Source organism: Coturnix japonica, chromosome 7, assembly GCF_001577835.2.
Source record: "Coturnix japonica isolate 7356 chromosome 7, Coturnix japonica 2.1, whole genome shotgun sequence".
NCBI lineage: Eukaryota > Metazoa > Chordata > Aves > Galliformes > Phasianidae > Coturnix > Coturnix japonica.
The window spans coordinates 32,097,899-32,120,597 of record NC_029522.1 but is presented as its reverse complement, the minus strand read 5'-3'; the positions used below and the strand labels follow the sequence as shown (position 1 = coordinate 32,120,597).

The window sequence follows — 22,699 nt, the reverse complement described above, 5'->3', positions numbered from 1 at the left end:
GGGATTGAACACTGAGGTGGAAAAAAAGAAATAGGAAGGGATGACTGGGTGTTGTATGCATCCCCAGAGTTGCCACCATCTCTGGGTGAGTTTGGGCTCCATTACTTTGACTCCATTATGAGTGAACCGGTCCCCTGGTGCCATTCTGCCATGGCATTTCATTTGTACAGATTGCTTTCAGCCTTAGTGCCTATGCCACGTCTCCTTCACTATATAGTCTTAAGAGGCTTCCCTAAGTACCTTTTGCAACATGAGTTGTCTGTTTGGTTTTCTGCACTCCTCATCTCCCTCCCTTCCTCCATCCTTCAGGTATTGTGGTTGGGAGGGCCAATGTCAGCGAACGAGATGACGGACGGAGAGACGAAATCTCAACCCTATACTCAGCCTGGCTGCTGCCTGTACATGGGCCTTGCTGCACCATCCCTCGTATGCAAAGCAATTCAAGGAAAAAAGGTAAATTCTCAAAAACGCACTAGTTTGGGCTGCTGAGGGCATTATTCCAAACCAGGAGCAAAGACCCTCAATCTTTTGTTCCAGTGATAAAGGGGATACGTTATCTCTATTCCAGCTCCGAGCTGTATAATACGTCAATGAAAAGCAAGTTTCTCTGTGTAGTGAATAAGGATCATTGTTTCGGGGATAATGAGGCTCCACTCCCTTTTGGCTCTCTCTGAAAGCTCACAGCCCTGGCGAAGGAGCGGTGCTGCGGGTCCGCCAAGCCTCCCCTGAATGCAGCGGTGACAGGCGTGATTTTCACAGTTATCATTAAGTGGCATGTGAGTGGCTTTGTGTGCCACGTTATACTGTATCAAGGCACCATAAACAAGCAATTGGTACGGGACCGTCACCTCCTACCATCCGCCCTTTGCCATAATGGTATTGTGTTTGATTGATTGGATTTCTTCCCCCTCTCCACAAGTCAAGGCAAGAAAGAAAATAATAAAACTGGCATATTACTTTACCCATACAAATAAAAACAGAGCAGAAAAGAAAGGTAGATTACAGTTGGGTACCAGTAGGACAATTTATATTGCACAATTGGGATGAATAGGGCTTTTATTGATGTGATAGGGAACTCAAGATGGGACAAAACTAAGCAGGATCACATCAGGGCAGTCTGGAGAACTCTGGTGGAAGCTCCAAGTGAAAGCCAGGGAAGAAGCATGTTGAAAATTCACCATCTCTTTCTTCTTTGTCTGCCTAAAGATGAATCTGAGTCCTTTCATTCAGGGCTATCTGTGTTTGAGAAGCTCAGGCCTAATAGCTGACATGTGACAGATGGTAATAAGGAGCAACCAGGGATGTTGTGGCTACTTTCAGGTGGTATTTTCATGCACAAAATAATCCTGTTTTCCAAGAGCAAACCTTTCATACTGGAAATAGAGAGCCCTGAGGGGCTGCAGCAGCAGGGACAAGCGCAATGCCTCTCATGGGGTAGTTGTATTCCGGAGCGGCCAAACAAAGGAAATACTGAACATGCATGAAAAGGAGACAATCTCCAAGAAACAGTAGTGGTATTGGTGGAGTTTATAAGTGATCAGTTTGGGGTTATGTTATCTGTTCTCCTACGTCTTGTTTGATGCTGAATGCTCAGCACTGGTTTGGAGCTAGGTCCCTTGGAGAGTGCCCTTTCTCCCGTCATTGTGAATAAGAATAAATAGGAACAAACAGGCAAAAAGCCAAAGGAAGCAAGATTTAAACCGAATGAGTCTACTTTACAACTGGCTCTGAGTGTGACCAGGTTTGCCTGGAGTGGAAACATCTCGAGGGAAATGGTGATGCTTAATGCAAGGAGATTCTTTACTGTACAGATGCTTATTCCATCCATTTTTGGATGCAGAAAAGAGCACAGCATACTCAGTGCCACATGTGAGGAATGGTTGCTCATGTAGAATGTATTATTATTTGATACCTGTTATTTACTAACGCACTGGAACTAAAGACCTAGGCTCTACTGGACCCAGTTCACGAATATTTATTGCACCAAATCCAATCTATAATATAGTGTCAGCCTTGTACCAAAGCAGGAGACAGTAGTATTTATGATTATTAGTACAATATTGAATCATCCTGAACCAATTACTGGTCCAATTACTGTGTCATTATTATCTTCTGAATAGGGCTTGATTTGTCTGTGATAAATATGATGCAATTAAACTACCTTTTTACATAATAAAACACTGCAGGTGTTTATTCTTAAGGGTTTACGGATACCAACAACCAATAGATTTAATTAAAAAAATCCTTGAAATAAATGTGAATTTCATTAAATTGTTCTAGCACTGGTGAATATTTTAAGACTATCAAAAGATTCTCCCTCTATAATCTCTCTTAAAAGGCATGCTAAGTAGAGAAAAACAATGACTTCAGCTTTTAATATTTCAATAATTAATAACATTTCTTTAAAGAACGTATAATTGGTCTGCAACAGTGGAACTTAAGGAACAAAAGAAGTTATGTGGGTCAAATTGCTATTACTGTTGTGTCAGTGTGTGGGATTCTGGTTTAACAGGAAATCTTTCTAAATTCTAATTTCTGCTCAGTAATTTTAAGTTGAATCTCACATTTTTAGCACTATGGTCATAAATATTATGTTGACATAGCTCTGGTTTGGTAGTAGCAGTGGGTACAGAACTGCAGTGAGCTGGTTTTGTAGTATGTGAAGACAAGGTCATTAACATGAAACCCTACCTGGAATTATTTTGTCTGGAGATAAATAGGTGGTGCTTTAGCTATAAAGTAGCTCAGGTCAATACAATGTAGATGTGCATTAAACCCATTGCTAGGCCAATTTATGCTGCCTTTTAGAAAGAGAAGTTCCCCTCCCAGCTTGGCAGCTGGACTGCCCTCATACACAGGGTTCATACATATAATACCATCATTGCCATTCCCCATGCTCCCTCCCAGCTGTGGCTGTAGTCAGTGCTGGCTCTTGGGTTGGGTTGGGTTTGTCTTTTTCCAGTTTGAGTTGCAGCATCTTCCAGTGCAGAAGATCTGTACAGGGGTGCTTGGCACTGGCAGGTCTTTCCTCAAGGTTTCTTTAGCAGCAAACCCAGCTAGGTCAGGGCAGGTGGGATCTCATAACCCAACCTCACACATATGGCTGGAGTGTAGCAGAGCTGAGCATGGTGGCCAACTGTGAGCCCCCAAACCAGAGTCATGGTGGTGAAGCCCCTGGAGCTCTGGACTTAAGCACACCCACAGGCAAAGGATGTGTTGGCCAGGAGGTGCCATGGCTTTAACTGCAGTCAATGGTCAGGCTGCAGCACAGGGAAGGATGAGTGCCCATGGGATGTGTTACTGCACTGCAGCCCCACTGATCCCACCCATCCATCTTCCCCTTGGCATGGAACAGGCTATATGACAAAATAAAGCTTCTGCACGAGGTTTATTAAGCAAGGCAAGGTCAGGCTTTTAGTTGCAGGGCTGGAAACGAAAGGTTACAAGCAAAACAAATATAAACACAATCCTAGCCGAAGCTTAAACAACTGGATTCTTTTTCAGTTGTCTTGTCCAGTTTCTCAGATCCTGAAGACAGAGTGCAGCTGTTGGGATGTGAAGCATCCTAACTCCTGCCCTGAATCCCAATCCAACAGTCAGATGCAGGGCTGACGGCTTGGCTTCTCTCCTCATCCCCTTCTCACTTCTTGGGGCACGTTTGCACTCTTTGGGTCTGCAACCAGAACAACAATTCAGTAGTGACCCCGCTGCATGCAGTGTGCCTCTTCTCTGGGATATTGGTGTAATCCCACTTTTATTTTTAAATCACAGCTCAGGGGTTGCCTTTCTCATCCATCCTTGCTCCCTAATTTCCAGGTCAGGAGTAGATACCTCCTATTGCATCGCTCTTGCTGTGTATGTAGGACAGCCAGAGTTACTAGCACTGTGCACTGCCATCCCTTATAGGGGTTCTGATACCAAAATTAGAGAAGGGTTGACATTAAATAACACTTCTGACTTGTTTGCAAGCTAAAATCAAAGACTGATTAGCCAAGTAACTTCTGCTGCTAGAAGCACTTAAATGGACAGGTCATCTTCATGTGCAGTGCAAACCAGGGGTGCTCTGCTTTATATTAGTCACAGCCCTACACAAAAGCACATATCAATAAACACCGAAACAGAACCACATTGAGTAGGAGAGCTGAACAAAAAAGAACACCACAGCCTCCCTCCTCCCCCCCAAAACAAAATGGCAATTGAATGGAAGCAGTCTGAATAAGTAACTCCAGTAATTATTTCAAAGCAGCCAACAAAGTTGGGTTTCTACTGCAATCCCATTGCCTTCGGTAATGGGCCCAAGAGATACAGCATGAGATACTGAGGATTTGTTCCCTGGGATGCACGGTGTGCCATGCAGCACATGGTAGCATAGCAGGTCTAAAAGGAGGAGTATTAATGGATGGATAATTGCCCACCTTGTAAAAATTTACTGGGAAGCTGATGCTTTTATCATTTGTCACAAATGCCGCCGCGGTGCAATAACGAAGGAAGCATCACTGGTGCTATAAAGAAGTGATGGTGCAAATTACACTTCACTTTTGAGGAGCGATGTTAAGTAGCAGGGAGTTCCCATTTCCTTTAATTGCCAAAATTTCACTAACTGTCGATGTGCATTTGCAGGGATCAACTGTTAGTTTGGAACGTGTGCTGTCAATGCTTCATTTTCTCTATATTTTTAAATGGAAGAAATAAGTCCAATTTCACAGCGTTGAGATTAAAAGAAAAGAAAAATCTCATTTTGTTTTCCTGTCTGTAGCGTTAAGAAAGGAAGTTCATTTCTTGCAGCATAAAAGGGATATTAATGAATGCAAAGAGCGTTTTCCATATTGCAGGATAAAATTTACAGTTCCAACCAAAGATATTTCATATAAATTAAGAGTTTGTTTAAAAAAATCGAAAATGGGAACTCAGCTCCAGACAACGCTTAATTTAAACTAAGTGTTAAAATAAAAGCAATAACACTGTGAATAAATTAATGAACTACAATTAAATATATTTACAATAAGTGGTTTGGTTGGAAACACCTATTCCCCGCACTGATAAAATAAAACCTGCATTCTGCAAAAGCTGAAATAAGTTAAATGAAGATGCTTTTAACAAGGTTATTACTTAAGCAGTGACAGGTTTACAGATTTTAGCACCATTGGGTTTTCACAGGAGCTGCAGCAAGTGCTAAAATAACACACACCTTCAGGTTCATTAAATTCACCAGTGTGATGAAATAACTGATATTTTTCTATATTACTACAGTGCTGCAAAGAACCAACTATAAATAAGATACACTAATAACAACTGTTTGCAGTGCTAAAACAATAAAATAATTCTTCCAGGCTTATCTGCTAAGGAAGAAATAGGCGCAAGGCAGACTGTGAGCGTGGTTATATCCATATGGTGGCTTTTGCTCCATCGGTGCTGTGCCTTCAGTCATTTATTTATCACTGAAATGCCCTAGAAAATGTTTTATCCTTTGCTGTGGCAGGAAGAGACTTGTTAAAAGGGTACGTGAGGAGAGGGCTCCCATCCCAAAATATTTACTTTCTCATCTGGTGAAGCATTTCCAAAGTGAAGAACTCATTTTTAAGAAAGAGCATTTCAGATGATACTAAATCCCACATTATACTCTGTTTTGGAAAGAACCCACACCGAAAAAAAAGGCAGATTTCTAATAAATCAATGGAGTATGGCCTTTGGAGACCTGGGAGACATATGGACGGTAATAGAGTATCTCAGGTTATTTGGTGAACGGTTCCATCTGGATGAGGGCTCGGTGCTGTTCACAGCCCCCTTCTCTCTCAAACACCTTCCACTCTCCCTGCAGCCCTATCTCAAATGTCAGACCACCTGGGATCTGCAGCTGTCGGCTGAAAGCGGAGCTGCTGGGTGAAAACCCACCGAGCTCGTGCTGCAGGGCTTGTGCCGGGCACAGTATTCGGTGCCTCCTTCCATTTTTGTGTACATATATTTTAATCGCATAGGCGTGCACATGCAAACCTGGTAACTGGGATACCTGTTTGCAATGCCAGGTTTGGTCCATGCGGGGAACCCATATTCAGAGAGGTGCAGAATCCATGTGAATGGGGAGAATCAATACCAGGAAGTTGCCCAAATTTTGCTGTATCTTGTGTGCAGATTTGCTCTCTGGGAACAGGAAACTGTTTCAGGAATACAGGCCATATCTAAATGGTTACACAGATCACAGGATTTCTTTTCCCCACATGCTGTAGGGGAGTGATGGTGTTGCAATGTGGGAAACCCGCAGGGCTTGATGCATCTCACTACAAAGCTGATACCTTGTGCATGGAGTTGGGAGCATGGGGCAAGAGACCACCAAGGTTTGCAAACGTGTTACTCCTTCAAGCAATGGGGATTTGAGTGCATGGGGTCCAGCAGTGCATGCATAGAAAGTTACACCTCTCCCAGATGCTGCCTGAGCTCCCCACAGCTCCCAGTATCTAAAATTACAGATGAAAAAATCATGTAACCCCAGCTAGAGTATTTTCTGACAGCAGCTCCAGACTTCTATGCCCTCCCAAGCTGATCCCACCTTCATTTTATATCTCTATCAGTGTTTTTTGGGGGGGGGAAAGCTTGAAGGTATTTATTCATTTGTGAGGAATTTTTGCAAAATGGGGGTAAAATTTGGTGAGGAAGCTTTTGGGGACTGAATTGGTTCAGTGTGCCTGGAAGCTGTTAATAATTTATAATTCACGTGAGAAGAAAATTGATCAGGAGCATCCTGGAGAGACCAATCCATGCAGCCTCTGCCATCAGCTGAGACAGAAACAAAACATGAGGCATGAACTGAAAGATAATGCAGGGAAAAAGAAAAGGGAAGCTCCCCCTCCCAATCCAAGCAGTGTGGCTGGTGAGGATGTTAAAAGGAAGAGCAGCACAGCATCCTTTGAAGCCCAGTCATGGAGATGAGGTTGTGGGAAATGGTCCTGCAGCGAAAAGTGGTCAAAAGTTCTTACAGTGAGGACGAGGGCGGCTCCGTTTCCTGAAGGCAGCACTCCACATCAAACAGCCCTTTGTGGAAAGGTTCAAAACACGCTCATCCTGGGATGAGGATGAGCTCCAGTACCTGGGGCTGGGTGGGAGGTCAAAGAAAAGAGCTGGTGGACCTGTTATGTGAAACGTGTTTACATTTCTTACCAAAGAAACGGTCAGAAATGATTCCCAAGTGGAGTCTGGGGAGCATTTGTTGAGCTTTCATTTCATCCCGTGTCCACTGATTCAAACCTTGTTTTCTCTTTGCCATTCTTTCACTTAGAGTAACTTCTGTTCCATTAGAAATCACATATTTCTGACCCAGAAAAAGAGGAATCATAGTCTCTCAGGACGTTTGCTGAAGGGAGGATTTCTGGAGCCTGAACCAGAGGAGCCCAGGAGATGTTGGTGTGAAGGCGCACTGCAAGCACCTGCTGCTCATGGAGGAGTTCCTGTGGCAATGCGTGTGCTCAGGATGAATAGGTAAAGCTGTCCAGTCCTAGTAGATATTTTTCCCTCTGGTTTCTACATACTTGAAAAGCTACACATGAATAAACACATAAATTAATGCTAGATGTACTTCTTATCCATGCAAGTGTGAGCTGTATGTGCATAGATCCACATACAAATATGGGCATAGTTATCAGCCTTGGTATCCTACTTGTTAAGGTAATTGTGTCATTTAAATTCTGTCATACTTGGTTCAAGACAGATTCATTAACTGGTCCTGTTTATTACTCCGGCATCTGAGCACCTGTTTCTGAGAGGTAAAACCAGAATAAATCCCCTAATTTTCCATGTTCTTTTGCTATTTTTGCTTGGAAATAATAAGATGCTTATATTCAAAGAAAAAAGTGAGATATCTGATGCTGAAAAATACAATCAAGTTTATTATTTAGGTATACAGAGGTGAAATTATTGAATTTGTTTGGCTGTGTAGATTGTTTTCTTTGTGCTGGCATAAGAACTGATGCTGGCCATATTCTGTGACCACAGTTATGATCATATTTAGTATCTTAAACATGTACATACATGATTGCTTTATATTTGTTTGTGCTTCCAGCATATCAGACTGTCTAAGAGGGAGCATCTCTAGTAGCAGTATCAGATTGCTCATTGCTCTCTCCAGTCAGCTGGAGCACAAGGAGAAGAGGAAGAACTACAGAAACTCTGACTAACAATTTCTTTCTCCCTATTTATTTAGGAATCCAAGTTAACAGAAGGAAGAAACAACTCCTGTAGTAATGCTCTGTAGGTGTTATCAGAGCTAATCTTATGGTGGCATGTTTTAGGCCAAAAATGTTACTGCTCAGGTCCATGCTACACCATTTGTCAATTGTTTACACCCTACATATGGATTAGCACTGTATGCTAGCCATGAAAACCTGTTCTGCAATTAGCCCACCTGCATGAAGCACTGATGCAGCTCACTGCATCTGATATTTATCTTTACATCCCTAAGATGTTGGACCACAAGAAGCAGGCAGAGGTATGGGTGACTTGGTAGTGTAATGAACTCTCCCCGTGGCTTATCCACCATTGGCTGAAACCATTAGACAGGCTGTCAAGTTTAAAGATGTATGTAATGATTTGCCACTGGTGAAATTCAATGTAAGTCTAGGAATGTGTCTGTTTGGGCCAACTAGTAATCAGTGCTTGAATGACACTGAAACAAAGTACTCTGGGGCCACTGTTGGTTCACTGTCTACTGGGAATGTGTCTGTTTTGGCCAACTAGTAATGACTGCTTGAATGATACTGCACCAAAGTACTTTTGAATCACTGTTGGTTCACTGCCTGAAAAGAAATCTTTTTATTTATTCTGTTTCCTATACCCACCATTCAGTTTTCCTTCAGGAAACGTACCTTGGCCCCTGTCCACTGTCACTTAGCTGAGAGTGAGGTGGTGCTTGCAGTGGTTAAGCACAAATTTTGCAGGGAGGGGACAAAGTGTTGTGGGCAGGGACCCGTGGGCTGAAAGTCAGAGTAAGTGTGATGCAGCGCCATCACCCCACCTCACAGCTTAGAGCCTTTGCACATCTCATGGGCTGCCTGGAGCCTACACTGTTCACAGAGTGGAAAAAGGAATTGAAGATGCAAAAATAAATATTAAAGCACGTAAGAATTAAATATCACCTATTTAAATAGCAATTACGCCGCTAAAAACACGATCACCACACCTGTACAAGAAAAGACAAGCGAGCCCAAAACATCTGTTTGCATCCACCTGCCAAGCACCTGTTCCGCTGTTTCAATGCTATTTGATTGCTGGAGATGTAGAGGCTCTTGTGAGGTAATGAGTGATTTTACATTATGCATGATTGAAAACAGGTGTTCTAATGCTGTACAATTCCGTGCATGAATAATTCAGTTTGTTTAGAGCAAGATCTTTAAAAGAAGTATGGTCTTTATTTTTTTATAAATATTAAAGTTATTCCCTGCAATGCGGCTGGTCTTCTCAGCAGGAGCACTGATGACCATTTTTGTGTAATTCTGTGGGTAGGAAATAGCACTGTGAAAGGTGGAAGAAAAAAAAAGAAATTATACCTAAAGCACACAAGCAATGAAATTGAAAGGTTTCTTTAGCAAGGAGAGGAAAAAAACCTGTCACTGTTTTAAGCGAGAAAGCCAGATGACTTTTGGCAAAGCCCGCTTCTCAACACTAACAAAACAGCCCAAGAGCTTAATTATATGGAGGGGTGAATGTGCCTCAGGGATAAGTAAGAACTAGTCCATCTCTTGGTCTGAATTCCAGCTGAGTCTGAATATGTTTTAAGAATTTGGGCTGTTTTTTTCTATTTTTTTCCTCTCTCTTTTTTTCCTCCTGATTATGAAAAGGATTTTTGTGCAGTTGTATGTTTGGTGCTGGTAGAAGATGCTACAGACTCAGGTCTTTATTTGCAGGCTGGTCGTCACACAAGGAACTGCATGCAGAATCCATCAGCTCCTTGCCATGTTGCTCTTTGAGATCACCTCCCAGAGATGATGAAGATGTGTTAATCCAAAGGAAGAGACGCAGCCAAGCTTGGAGCATCCTCTCTGCTCCTTCCCAAGGTAAGCTTGCAGCTGGAGTGGCCTCGTGCCTTCAGCCAGAGCCATTTTGAGGTGGGAACAGAAGAAGAGAGCAGACAAGGGTTCTCCTGCCCCAGCATGTGCCTGCTCCCCCCTTGCTTCCTCAGTAATTAGTGTCAGTGATGGTGTCAGATGCTATTATGGGAAGATTCTGCTGAGAACAGAGCTGAGCTCTCCATGTGCGCTTCCCAGGGGAGATTTGGCACTTTGTCCTCTTCTCCCACTCCCACTGCGGCCACTACAGCAGCTTCCGGGACTCACAGCTGATTTGATGCTGTGCTTGAAACAAAGCTGCTGGAGGGTGTTTTATACCTGAGGGGCCATATCCTGCGCCTTGGACAGGCAAGGACCAAAGCAGTGGCAGAGGCTGGCAGCCATGCCGAGATAATGTGGTGAGCAGCCTACAATGCTGCTGAAAGTGAGCAGTGCAGAAAATAGAAGGGGACAAAAACTTTCAGATCTTCTTAACAGCCGTGTCCTGCCCATTGTCCTTGATGGGACAGTTAAGTGAGTAAAGGGTAAAAGGGGAGATGAAGAATGAGATGAATAATGTGAAAGTAGGAATGGATGAAGACAAGAGGCCGAAAGAAATTCATAGAGCATGCTGCAATAAGCAGTTCTTAACACAAACTGCAGTGCCCCGTGCTAAAGAAAGGCTGTGCAGTGATACAAGGACACTGATATTTAGTACTGCAGGTATAGAACCTTCATATTTTGGATCTTGTAGTCCTCAGGGTTGGTGAAGTGGGCTTGAGTGTGCAGTGCAGGGTAGAACAGGAGAAGGTGAAAAGTCCAAGAGTCCAAAACAGCACAGTGTGCCTCAGGTCCTCAGTGGGTGGATGAGGATAGCTTAAGCTCTGTGCCCTGCGCTTCTCAGGAGATGTCAGCCCAGGGTCCCTGCAGGACTAAAAGCCTCCGTGGCCACGCTTGGCTAAGCAAGCAGACATTTAAGGGTTTAACTGAAGTGGATCTGTAATCTTTCAGTATTTTATAATACAGTATGTTACAGGAGACCATAAATTAGAGCTTATAATACCCGATCCGCTCAGCTACTGACAGAATATCTAAGGTAATCTGACCTGCTTCACAGACCGTGAGAAAAATCCTCATGGAAAGTGAAAGAGATGAATTACAGAATTTTACAGAGAAGTGGGAGAATTTCTCTCGGCTCAGATCTTGGGTTAATTCCCATGTAAGGTGAAAGAATGTTTCACCACGTTTTGCTCAACTGAAGTTGGCAAGCTTTAATAGATGCAGCCCTGCAGGCTGAGGGATAAACTCTGCTCCCTTTCACTCACTTGAGCCATTGCCCATGTGATCAACAATGTGGCTAATAATAAAGTGAAGGATGTATGGGAAGAGATCTCCAAGAGAAAGCAAATGATGGGGTGAAATGCTGCAAAATGTCTGCAGAGGTGGTTTTTTCTCATTAGGAGGAAGGATACATCCTGGTGCTCTACCCCCACAACAAGGAAAGCATTTAAGCATTTCCTTTCTGCTCGGAGCTGTTGTTCTTCCCTGTCACAAGCAGAGAATAAATGTGGTCTCATAATTACAGCGTGCTGAAGGTGGAAGCTTTTCCTATGGATCTACAACTCTTTTTTTTTCCCTCCTGGTAGTAGCTGATGAAAAGAACGTACCTGTGATTGTTTCAAATGGAAAGTAGCTTTCTGTTTTCTGCTTTAAGTCTTTATGTTTGGGAAATGTGTCTCCAGAGATGTTTCCTTCTCTCACCTCTTCCCGTAACAGTGAGAGGTGCCAGCAGCTCCTCTGCCACTTTCCTATTTCCATTCCCCTCTAGGTACTTATGTTTCATGCTTGCTCTCTCAGTCAATTCCTATAGGAACTAAAAACATGGGTCTTGGTCATGTTACATCGGATACTGATCTCTGAGCCAGGTCAGGTGCCTGCAGGCAGGAAACTATTTGGTTTTCTGCCATCATTTCTTTGTGTCACACCTTTACTGCAAGGTGTCCAAAGGAAATGAACTTTTCCAGAAAACCAGCCCGAAGAAAACCTCTGGAGTTGCTCATTTGTGAGTATGTCTGCGTGATCCAGGCTCCTGTGAGGTTTCTAGACAAGGTGGTGCTAAGATGAATGGGGACCTTTGTGTTATCTGTGATGGGGCAGAAAGCACACAGCTTCTGAAGTCTTTTGAGGAACTCAGATGGAAGACGTTACACAAATCCAAAGTGTGCGTTGTTTTAATACCTCCTGTGATTTATTAGATAAATGTGTCATCTTTACCTTGCAACTTTTTTAGCCTTGGTTTCTTTTCAAGAATTAACCAGGAGCTGATGAATTTATGGGAAATTTTCCAGTGCTGACCAGATCTGAGATCTTGATATCTCCATGTACTTTCTCAAGGTACCAGTAGTCCCATTTCCTCAACCAGTAGTACACTCCTTCTTATTCTCAGTCATAATTGTGTTGAAACTGCCAAGTGTTCTTTCCACCTCTTTAATTTTGTTCTCAGAAGAAATCCTTCACTTCTTTGTATGCGCAGGCTGCCGTGGTCTGGATCTCATCTCGTCTTCTAGTAACATCTTCCAGATTTGTTTTAAACTGATTAGACGCTGCTGAAGAATCAGCTCTCTCCCCCGGACAGTACAAAGCGGAGCGCTGGCAGAGCTGGCTCTTGGCCATCAGCTACGCGGTGACGCAGCATCACATCACTTGACAGCCCCAGTTTCATTTGGGGAGCTCTGAAACCTTCACATGGGCTGGAAAAATTAAAATAATACACAAGGTGACAGGAGGGTGCAATTAAAACAGAAGCGCCAGCTTGAGCAGAGAGTGGCTTTAATTGGTCGTCTTCTATACGCTGGAGCACGGACTCTAAAAGGTATTTCTGCCCTTCTAATGTGGCTGTATTTCTGCCTCTGAATTTTGATTCTGAAAAACAGAAAATGATGCTTTTTATTGGGCCAGTGAGAAAAATTACAGGGAATGAGCAGAGTGAATTTAAAATTCTCTCAGTAGGGTATGAAGGCAGGGAAATACCGTAGCCCTGTAACTTCCAGTGCAGGTTAGACATAGGGACACTCGTTCCCAGTGCCCACCTAAACGTGGGGGTTTCTTGTAAGTGAGGATAGTGTGTGTTGTCACCACCTCGTTTCTCTGCTGGATGGATATCACCCTCACTTTAAACATAAGGAGGAAATTCAGAAGGTCACCACATCAAATACTAATTCTGAAATTCATTTCTCCCTAAAGATTAATATAAAAGCCCAAAATGTAATACACTGAAAATAAGCAGTTAGCTGCAGCATTTGAATCTTCCCATCACAGTGTCCTTAGAGGTATCCTGTGGTTTGACACATAATTAATATGTTTATCTATTTTTGCTTTCTTTCATTCTTTGTTTTCAATAACAGCCATCACCATAATAGTCAAGTATAAACATTTCATCCTGTTTCATAAAGAGCCTATGGTCCGTTTTATTGCAACACAGTTACTTTCCCAGATCCCACAAGCGACAAGGCGTGATGCTTGAAATAATCCTCTGAAATTTTCTCACCGTTTTTGCTTGAAGTAAGCTGCATTCTGTTTACAAACTTGGGAAAAGGGGCCTCTTTTGCCTGCTTTGAGTGTCATGGGAACACACACTGAGCTCTGATCCAGAAGCGCTGCGTGGTGCTGCTGGGAGCTTCTCAGGGTCCTACAGTTTGCTCCCGAGGGTGTTCCAGGATGTGGTGTAAAGTTGCATGCTGTTTGCCATGCCCAAGGTCCCAGACATGTGGGGAATCAGGCTGCCTCCAGGATCAAAAGCTGATCATTTTTTGGACAAATATTTCTATGACTTTTGTTATCGACTCACGTAAATCTGTCCTCATTATTCTAAGTTATTCCATTTTCAACTTACAGTATATGGTCATGGATTATTTGAAGTAATTATTGGCTTTAGCTTATGTTATCTGTGACTCACTTTTTATAGACTCGACTGAACAGGTAATTTCCACAGTGCTGTTTTTGGCTCCTTAACTGGATCCCATCCAAGTTTACAAAGTGCTTCCACAGAGATAATGGAGAACATTCCAGCCTCCTGTGAAATGTCAGCTCTGTCCAGTGTGAGATGTGCAGCGTTAACCTGGTTAAAGCTGCTGGGCTCTGTAATTTCTTGCTTAGAAGTACCAAACACCCTAAAGATACCAAGTCAAATCTGCCAAAAGCAGGAGGGAAAAAGCAAATGGGAGACTCGGAGCAAGAGAGAAAAGTAAATGCAATGCCATTACTTTACACCAAAGAACTGCAAGTTAATTGATGTCCATAATAAACATTCAGTAGAAAAGTATTACATATTTTTGAAGGCGTGTGTAAATCCAGAATTGAAAAAAAAAAAAAAAAAGAAAAAAAAAAAAAGAAGTTACTGTTATCTGGGTTTAATCAGCTGAGAAAAGCATGATGATAAATAAGATTTAGTGGAAGCATAAATTGAAAATGGCGAATAATACCTTTAGAAAGGGAGCCTACTGGAATACGTATGTCTCTATGTCTCTGAGGTATTTGATTTGGAATATATAATCATCTCCTTTGAGGATATTTATGAAAGTTATTTCTGAATCTTCAGAGGTTTCTCTGCTTTTCATTATCTATTTTTCTTAACAAGGGCCAGAACTGTATGCCTGATTTTCTGTGATATATTCACTTGGGAGGTTTTCTTGTACTGGCCAAGGACACATCATTTACAAGAAGGTCCTGTCAAGCATCCAAATGTCTCTGCTGAAGCTTCCATCCTAGATGACCCCACAGAATGTGAGAAAACCTTCTTTTAGGGGAATGGCATCTTCTGGCCAAAGCTGTGTCCAGAAAGTCTGCTGTGCTTAACCCACAGTTGAAACGCCCCATGCAAATTAATGGTAGAGGTAGGGGTGATGTATTTGTGTTTTCTCAAGAAAGAAAACTCAAACCCTTAGGATGATATTTTCCACGTGCATGAATACCTTCATTGCAATTTGGATTTTTGAGAAGGTCATTTGGACTTTTGGGCCCTGTGTTGTGGAGAAATCTGAAGAATTTGGGTCATCTTCCTCTCTCTTGACTTAAAAATAACTTCTGTTAATGCAATTTGGAAAGCATATTTCTTTGAATATGATCTTCCATTTGTGGAGGGGGCAAAGTTGACAGTTTTGGGTGGAAACCATGTGAAAGCTAGCGGTTCCATCAGGGTTTTGTTTTGAAATTGTTGGATTTGCTCAAACTCCAAAAGTCAAAGTGAAACTCGGGGGATGTGAACCCGCTTGAATCAAAACCAGAAAAGTGATGCGCCAGATCTCCCATGAACCAAAACCACCGGGTTCTCACAGTTCTCATCCAAACAAAAATGCACTAACATAAATCAAATACCGAACCAAATACCCTCTTCTGCTCTGTCTGGCTTTCATGGAAATAACATGGAATATTTAAAAGGTCTGCTTGATTTTGCAGCAGCAACTACCAAAATATCCTGAGATCATTCGATATCTGGCAGTTCATATCCTGATCTATTCTCTTTAGTCAGCAATCCAATCGTTTTTGACCAACACTGCCTTGGCATGCACAGCATTATCTTCCTCGACTGTACAGTTTCACTAGGCAGACTCTGCACAATTCACAGTCCTTCTCTTTCTCATTCTTGCTCTGAGAGCCAAGTAAGGAGCTGGAGCTGCAAGCAGATGAAAAATCCAAGCAATACGATCAGTACGGAAGCAGAACACATAGCTCCTATAGGACAAGCTGGACTACTGAGAACATATTTAATGCTTGTTTTCCCCGTGATTTTCCTTGTTTGAGACCACGCTATGACTCTGAAATGAGAGAATTAATTTAAAAAAAAAGAAAGATGTTTTTCAGTATATGACATAGCAAACAGTTTCTAAAGCCATTTTAAAAAGTGCTGGGCATGGAAGAACAGAAAAGGTTTCCTCTGTGACTAAGACACACTCGTTCGTAATAACACGTGCTTTCAAACACTGCCAAGTTGCTGAGGATATCTGTGTTATATAGTCCTGAAAAATGCGAGTGTTAAAAAACAACAAGGTGATGTAAAAAGAGAAAAAACGCTTAAGAACGAAAAGTTTGATCAGATGGTTATAATCCAGTCAAACCCAAGATAACCTGTTTATGACCTTTCCATGCTAAAAGCTAAAAATGTCATTTACTTATTTATTTTATTTTATTTTTTTTCCACAAGATTAATTGCCATCACTTTGGGAGTAGCAAGCTGGACATTATTATATGATGTCAATTAATGATTAAAAAGAAAAAGAAGGTAGTTTGCAAATGTAGCACTACAGTCCCTGGTGCATTACATCATTTCTGAAAGATCTTAACACGTGATAAGCAGAGAACATTTTAACCTAAAAGTCTGAGTGTTACAACCTCCTTTTTCTGTTGTAACACCCTACCCACAACCTTTTGGCCTTGAAGTCACTCGCAATAAAATCAAGAAGTCAAAAAGAAAAGGGGAAAAAAAAAAAAAGAAGAAACCACTGAGAAAGACAAGACACACTCCTGTTTTGCTATCAGTAATGCAGTAAAAATGAGTGGCTGTACATATTGGGAAACACAGTGTGCACTGTTCTCAGCAAGATCCGTCATCAGAATCTCATGCTCGGAGTCGTAAGGTTGCTGTGATTCAGGTATTATAAACTACATAATGCAGTTATCTCTGTGAGAGTGCCTCGAAAATGTCTTGTGCTGAGTGAAATGACTCCTGCACTTGCCTAGGCGCTGCTTCCCCAGATGGGCTGACAGTGATCATTTTATGTGCCTTACTGAATTCGCTGAAATATTTAGAAGGGTTTCTACCTATTTTTTACATCTCCTTCTGTTATTACCTTTTTTTGTGGCAACAGTTTGACTTCCTCGTCAATAATACTCATAACCTGATCCATTCTTCTCTGAGCTCTTCTCCTCTTTTAGCGTCACAACGCCGTAGATGTTCCTTTGTCAATGAACGATATGCATTTAAAATACCTTTGTAATAATAAATACCACACGAACATATGCATCAAGGAAAGGATTTCAATTTTGATGACACTTGCTTCTCAAGAACAGACATTCTGGAAGGAAAAAACATTGCCAGCCCCAAATTGATTGACATTTGTTTACTTAACTCTCTCTTCTTGAAAGTCTGCACACCTATTTCAACCTTGAACAGTTTCCAACTGTGGTATACTGGAACATTTTTTCATTTATTAAGTTCAGTGTTGCCAACCCAAACAAAGAGTAATCAGTGATGATCCAAGCAGACCAAGCTGTCTAGCACCATACAATGTATCTGCATGCTAATTTTCAAATTCCCTCACATTTCCAGAGAACTAATGGGATCATTTTCATTCTGTTACAGCAACTCAACAGTTACTGAATCACCATCTGTGTTTTCGTTAACCTGAATCAGATATGAATTCTGTTATTGCAAGGTAGAGCAGCTTGTTTAATGATTCTTAATCTTTTCTTTAATTAAATCATGCAGCCAACCTGAAAAATCTATCTTAATGCAAATTAGGAGCTTTTTTGGCATTCACTTACAGTAATGCACTAATAAGGTTAATTTATGAAGGTTCTCTTCCAGTCTGTACAGATGATATTTGTTCGCTGCATATTTTTAGCATATTGTCCCTTTTTCTAATATTTAAAAAAATATCGCTAATAAAAAAGGGGCTGTTTTCACTCACACAAAAGAGGAAGGCTGCGAGCTGCTTTTTGGTTGTTAGAAAGAACATGGAAAAGGAAAAGCAGTTTCTCCCCTATGTGAGCATCTCTCCACGCAGGTACAGAGGCACAAATTGAGGACTGTTGGGTTAAATGGTTTTGGATGAGCACTCTCCACTTCTCACTGGAGAAATTCAGGCCCTGGCTCAGACAAGCATCTTGAAGTTATCAGGGGAGACAGAGAGTTTCTCTGAGCCCTCTGTGGGTTGTTTTTTTTTTTTTCTTTGGTTTTTTTTTTTCCCCTCATAGGTGTGAATTAATAGTATAAAGAGTAAATAATTCTTGTGAAATAAGGCCGAATTCTTTTCTCAGTTGCACAATTGCTTCAGCTCGGGGCTCTGATGATCTCAGGCAAGAAAATTTCTGTCTTTGCGAGCATTCCTCCCAACTACAGAATTAGTTGAAAGCTGTTCAAGTTGCTGAGTAAAGAGTAAACTTTTTTTTTTCTTTTAAGGTTATTTTTCAACACCCACAAGCAAACGGGGACAGCGACTGCGAATTTCAACACACGGCCGTTGCTATTTAATTAAAATCACTGAGGCTGGCTGAAAACTTTTCAGCAGAGTGATTTCACATCACAGAACGCCGGTTCTCAAAATCAGAATGTTCTTTTCATAGAAATCCATCCCTCCGTTTCCACCAGGAATGAGATTTCAGTTCTAAGAAAGGACTTCTCATCCCAGCTAGGAACGGCAAACCATCACTCCCCTTTTGCAGCGGGGCTGCCCAACTGTGGCAGCCAGAGCATCTCTTTCCACCCTTCTCTGTATTTCCAGCTGTAATTGCTCCATGTCTGTCTGCGTTAACTATTTGCACAGCCCAGGACAGGAGCTTTTGTGCAAGGACTGGGGAATCTCCGTGGCTGTGACTCTGTGTTTCATTAAAGGTAACGGCAGGACAGAGTGGCTGCAGGATGGTTGAACCCTCCTCTGGTTCCTTGTGACCAGGGAATGGAAACAATATCTCACACTATTTGTGCAGTGATTCCTGGCTTGTTAATACTCTGGCGTGGCTGTTTTTCTCTGCCCTGAGGAACTCTGCCCACTTAGCATGGGGTTTTGCCTCTGTGTAAGTGGGAATGCTGCTCTTCCTTTTCCCCTCTTCAGCTCTTCCCATTCAGTTATACCTATGCATATTATATGTATATTATGTGCTTCTCTTCCTGCTTCACCCACTAGTAAAATATTTTGATACATGCATATTAGGATAGGACTGCTTTAATTAGAACCTATCGCCCTGTACACCGTCTAAAAGCTACCTGTATTAAGATCTAGGGAAAGTAAGTCTTAAAGAAAATTTCCTGTAACAAATTCTGCTCCTCAACCCTTTCAACTTCATAAGTATACTTAAAAATGCATGACCTACCCTGTTGCTTCCTTATATTTTATGGTGATCTTTAATTTCTTTTATTTCCTTGGCTTACCTTTAATGGAGTGGAAAACATCTAATGGATGGGATAATACCTGATGCTTACAGTTCTCCTTACATCAAATTGCAGTATTTTCTCAGGTATTAAAGTAGCACTGGACTCAACTAAGAGGAGCGATCAAACTGTCTACTAATGAAGTTACTGACAGGAACTCCAGGAACTGGAAACTGGACTTTGGAATCATGAAGAGCACTGAGACGGCATGAGAAAAAATCTGGATGAAGACATGGACTGGAGACACGTCAACCATGCTAGAAGAAATTGAAAGAATATGATCCTGTTTGACTCTTAAAAATCTTTCTAGGCTAATTACCAGCTCACAAAGCAGAGAAATTAAGGCAGAGAGGGCACGTTCATGATGACAACCTTTACCCATTAGCAAGCTTTGCATTTTCCCAAGGCTGAAGACAGTTTAGCCCTGACAAATCCAATCAGTGATATGCAGGCGTAACCTCCAGAAATAAGCTCACATCTTTAGGATCCACAGGGCAAAAGATGGACTGCAGTAGGTCACTATTAAAATACTTAAAATACAGCCTGGCCAGTGCTGAAATGGCACAGTTGGCCTGAAGTTGCTTCAAGGTCTCCTGGCATCTGCATGTTTCCCCAGTGTCTGTGTGCAGTACAGTGTTAACTTCTCCTGAGTGGTTACGTACTTAAGGCAGTAACTTTAAAATAAGGAATTGCAACCTCCCAGCAAAGCTGCTATTTTGAGAATTTTAAACCATTATTGACTCCTGTCAGATCAGTTTCTAGACTTATTGACTCAAGAAGTAAATATAGACTGAGAGAAAGCGAGGTCAAGTCAATATTTATCTTGCAGATCAATACATTTTGATACTAACCAAAAATTAAGCTCAATAAATGCATATATTATATACAGCAAGGTTAGGAGAGATCCATTCAGAAAATTTGTCAATTTGAGATTTCCCAACGGAATCCAACCTTTTGGATTCAATTTCCATTAGAAATTCTCTCCTTTTAAGGCTGCTGAAGTGACTGATCACGAGCCCCCACCACCCAATCAGGTTTCCAGATGATAGTTGAGTAGCAGCGAAAGGAAGAAGGAAGAAAGATGAAGTGAGAAAAAAGTTGGTCACAGGAGCTCGATTACGGTGATGGGAGGAGGCAGGTGAGTAATGGCAGCATGCAGAAGTGCCAAAAGCAGCAGGATGGGGAGCGAAGCAAATGTGTAATGTGATCTAAGTAATGCAATATTGCAATGCAGACATGGAGAAAGAGTGGAAGGATGTGGAGGTGTGAACTTGTGGGAAGATTGGGTACTAGCTGATAATAAGAGGGGTCCGTAATTTTAACATTGCACCAAATGGGATGTAGGGGGGAAGATTATGTTGGATGTTGGTTTGCAGCTGTTCCCAATACATCTTGGCAGCATATAATATCAGCATTCTTGTAGTTGGAAGTTAGTTTGGTGCTTTCATGTGTCACCATACTGCTTGTTTTGATGGGTACTTATCATGTCTAAAAGCCGCCCCAAGCATGGCTTAGCCACCAAGAGCTAGCTGCTCTTCTGGAGCTTGGTAGCAGCATGAATGGGCTCAGGCCTCTGCTGAGGGCATCAACTGGTACCCTTGGGATGCTGCAGCTCGGCTGCAAGGGATTAGGCCAATTTTGAATGTGTAATGGCAGGACAGAGCGTAAGTGAGGATAGAGAAGGGGGTGTTCTCCATAGGAAGCCTAGGAAGCTGGGAACATCCATCACTGCATGATGAGGTGGTGCACGCCTATCTTCCATTTGTCCCCTTGTCCCCATACCTGCAGGTCACATCTGTCCTGTGCTGCAGGACTCCAAGGACAGATTAGTGTGGCAGAGGAGTGGGCTCTGCAGCACCCAACGTTCTGTCTGGGTCAACTGCAGCCTGTCCAAGCTCCAGCCTCTGATGCCATCCCTCTTTTGAGGACATTTTCCCAAACACCTTTTAAGCTATGATCTACCCTTTGGGGAAGACACATGCTGTAGCAAAATGAATTTCAAACGCTTGTCAGGATACGTGTGAAACATTTTCAAGAGACCTTTTCCTGTTTGGTTTTGTGATGGTGTTTGTTGTTGTTTTTTCCCCATAAAGCTTCTGAGCAGGGATGCATTTGCACCCCAGATAGCACCGGTGACCTCCCATTTACACAGCACCTCTCACTCCAAAGATCTCCTGACGCTGTACAAATTTAGCACAAGCTGCTCTGCTTTTCCATCTCGATTCATCCAGGACTGGAGCCCAGCCAGCTCCTGCAGAGATGAGCCCAGCACCTGATCTGTGTGCCCACAACAATGGGCAGGGAGCAAACAATGCTTCCTCCAAATGAAACTCCAGGCAGAGTTTAGACAGGCAGAACGTAATTACCCAAACTGGAATCTGGCCAGAGCACTGCAGGTATGGTGGATACTTTCCCTGGGAGCACATTATTGGAAGGAAAGGGCATATAAATGATTGAATTGCTTGGTCAGAAAACACTGTTCTTGTCTTGCAGCTCTTCTGGAGAAAAAAACCCCACAGACTGCCAAAAAAAAAAAGCAAACACACTATGCTGCTACAAGTCTTCCTTGTAGATAAAGTGAACAGAGATGATAAAATGATATTCTAATAGGTAAAATATGATTTCATTTGAAATAAAGTGGAGAATCTCACCGAATTTTAGCTCTGCGAAACATAGCAAAGTATGTTTCTCATCCAGCATAAAAAGGTGCCATTTGTTTGATACCAGTTTGATGAATTATTAATTTTATCACAGCGAAGATGACAGCTAATATTAGAACATTGAATTATTAATTTTCAAATGTGGCAATAAAAAAGCAGAACAAACACAAACTGAGACACATTTTAGGTATGAGTTGACTTGCTTACATAATCTGTTTGAGGGTACAAAACAGCAGAGAAATATTTACGTCTTGCCAAGCAAATGCCTCTACCTTCAAGCTTCAGGTATGATTTTTAGCCTTACTTTGGAAATATTCTCTGATGAGCAAAGGTAGATGATTGGATGCTATACACCCTCCATGTCTGTTGGCTAAAATATCATTTGCTTGGATGAAGATAAGGTTTGGGGGGTATTCAGGCTGAGGAATAATATGGAAGCATGCGTAACTCTGGTAGAGCAGTCACTCAATTTTTAGCACTATCAAGTTGGAAAGCGAGTTACTTGTTGGGAATAGCATCAGGTTTAGTCTTTTGCCCCCTTTCTTTCCTGTTGTTATTTTCACCAATGCTTGTTGCTTGCTGCAGGGTAAATGAGCACTTTAAGGCTCGTTTCCTTAAAAATGTTTCTGTGAGATTTCAGTCTTAAGAGTCAGCACAGGATTTATCTGGCTCTGCTGCTGCCCTACAGACTAATACTGATTTTCCTGTCCAGCGTCTCCTTTGCAAATATTCCTCCTTCCCAACCCTCCAGATGAGATGGGAGCTTTGCTGCCTTTCTTATGCCGTGGCTAAATAGTCAACAAAAGATTTCCAAATGTCATAACTATTTTTTCCTATTATTTGTTGGGTTATTTTTTTTTTTT

At 42.0% G+C, this 22,699-nt stretch overlaps 2 long non-coding RNA genes across 4 annotated transcripts in view; one reads left to right on the top strand and one right to left on the bottom strand.

The window, feature by feature from the left end:
* The window catches only part of LOC107317064, a 36,663-nt gene that overhangs the window by 8,054 nt on the left and 5,910 nt on the right, over positions 1-22,699 (top strand). The window contains exons 6-9 of one of the 3 annotated variants that reach the window (XR_001556708.2): positions 310-453; positions 7,271-7,470; positions 9,891-10,040; positions 19,263-20,314. This is a non-coding gene — a long non-coding RNA (uncharacterized LOC107317064). Of the gene's footprint in view, positions 1-309; positions 454-7,270; positions 10,041-19,262; positions 20,315-22,699 lie in introns of all 3 variants that reach the window. The other 2 variants (XR_001556709.2, XR_004307945.1) reach the window with 2 other exon arrangements.
* Positions 3,370-4,817, bottom strand: LOC116653673. Its single transcript, XR_004307946.1, has 2 exons — positions 4,416-4,817; positions 3,370-3,673 (listed from the first exon to the last, which is right to left on the bottom strand). It is a non-coding gene; the product is annotated as an uncharacterized LOC116653673 (long non-coding RNA).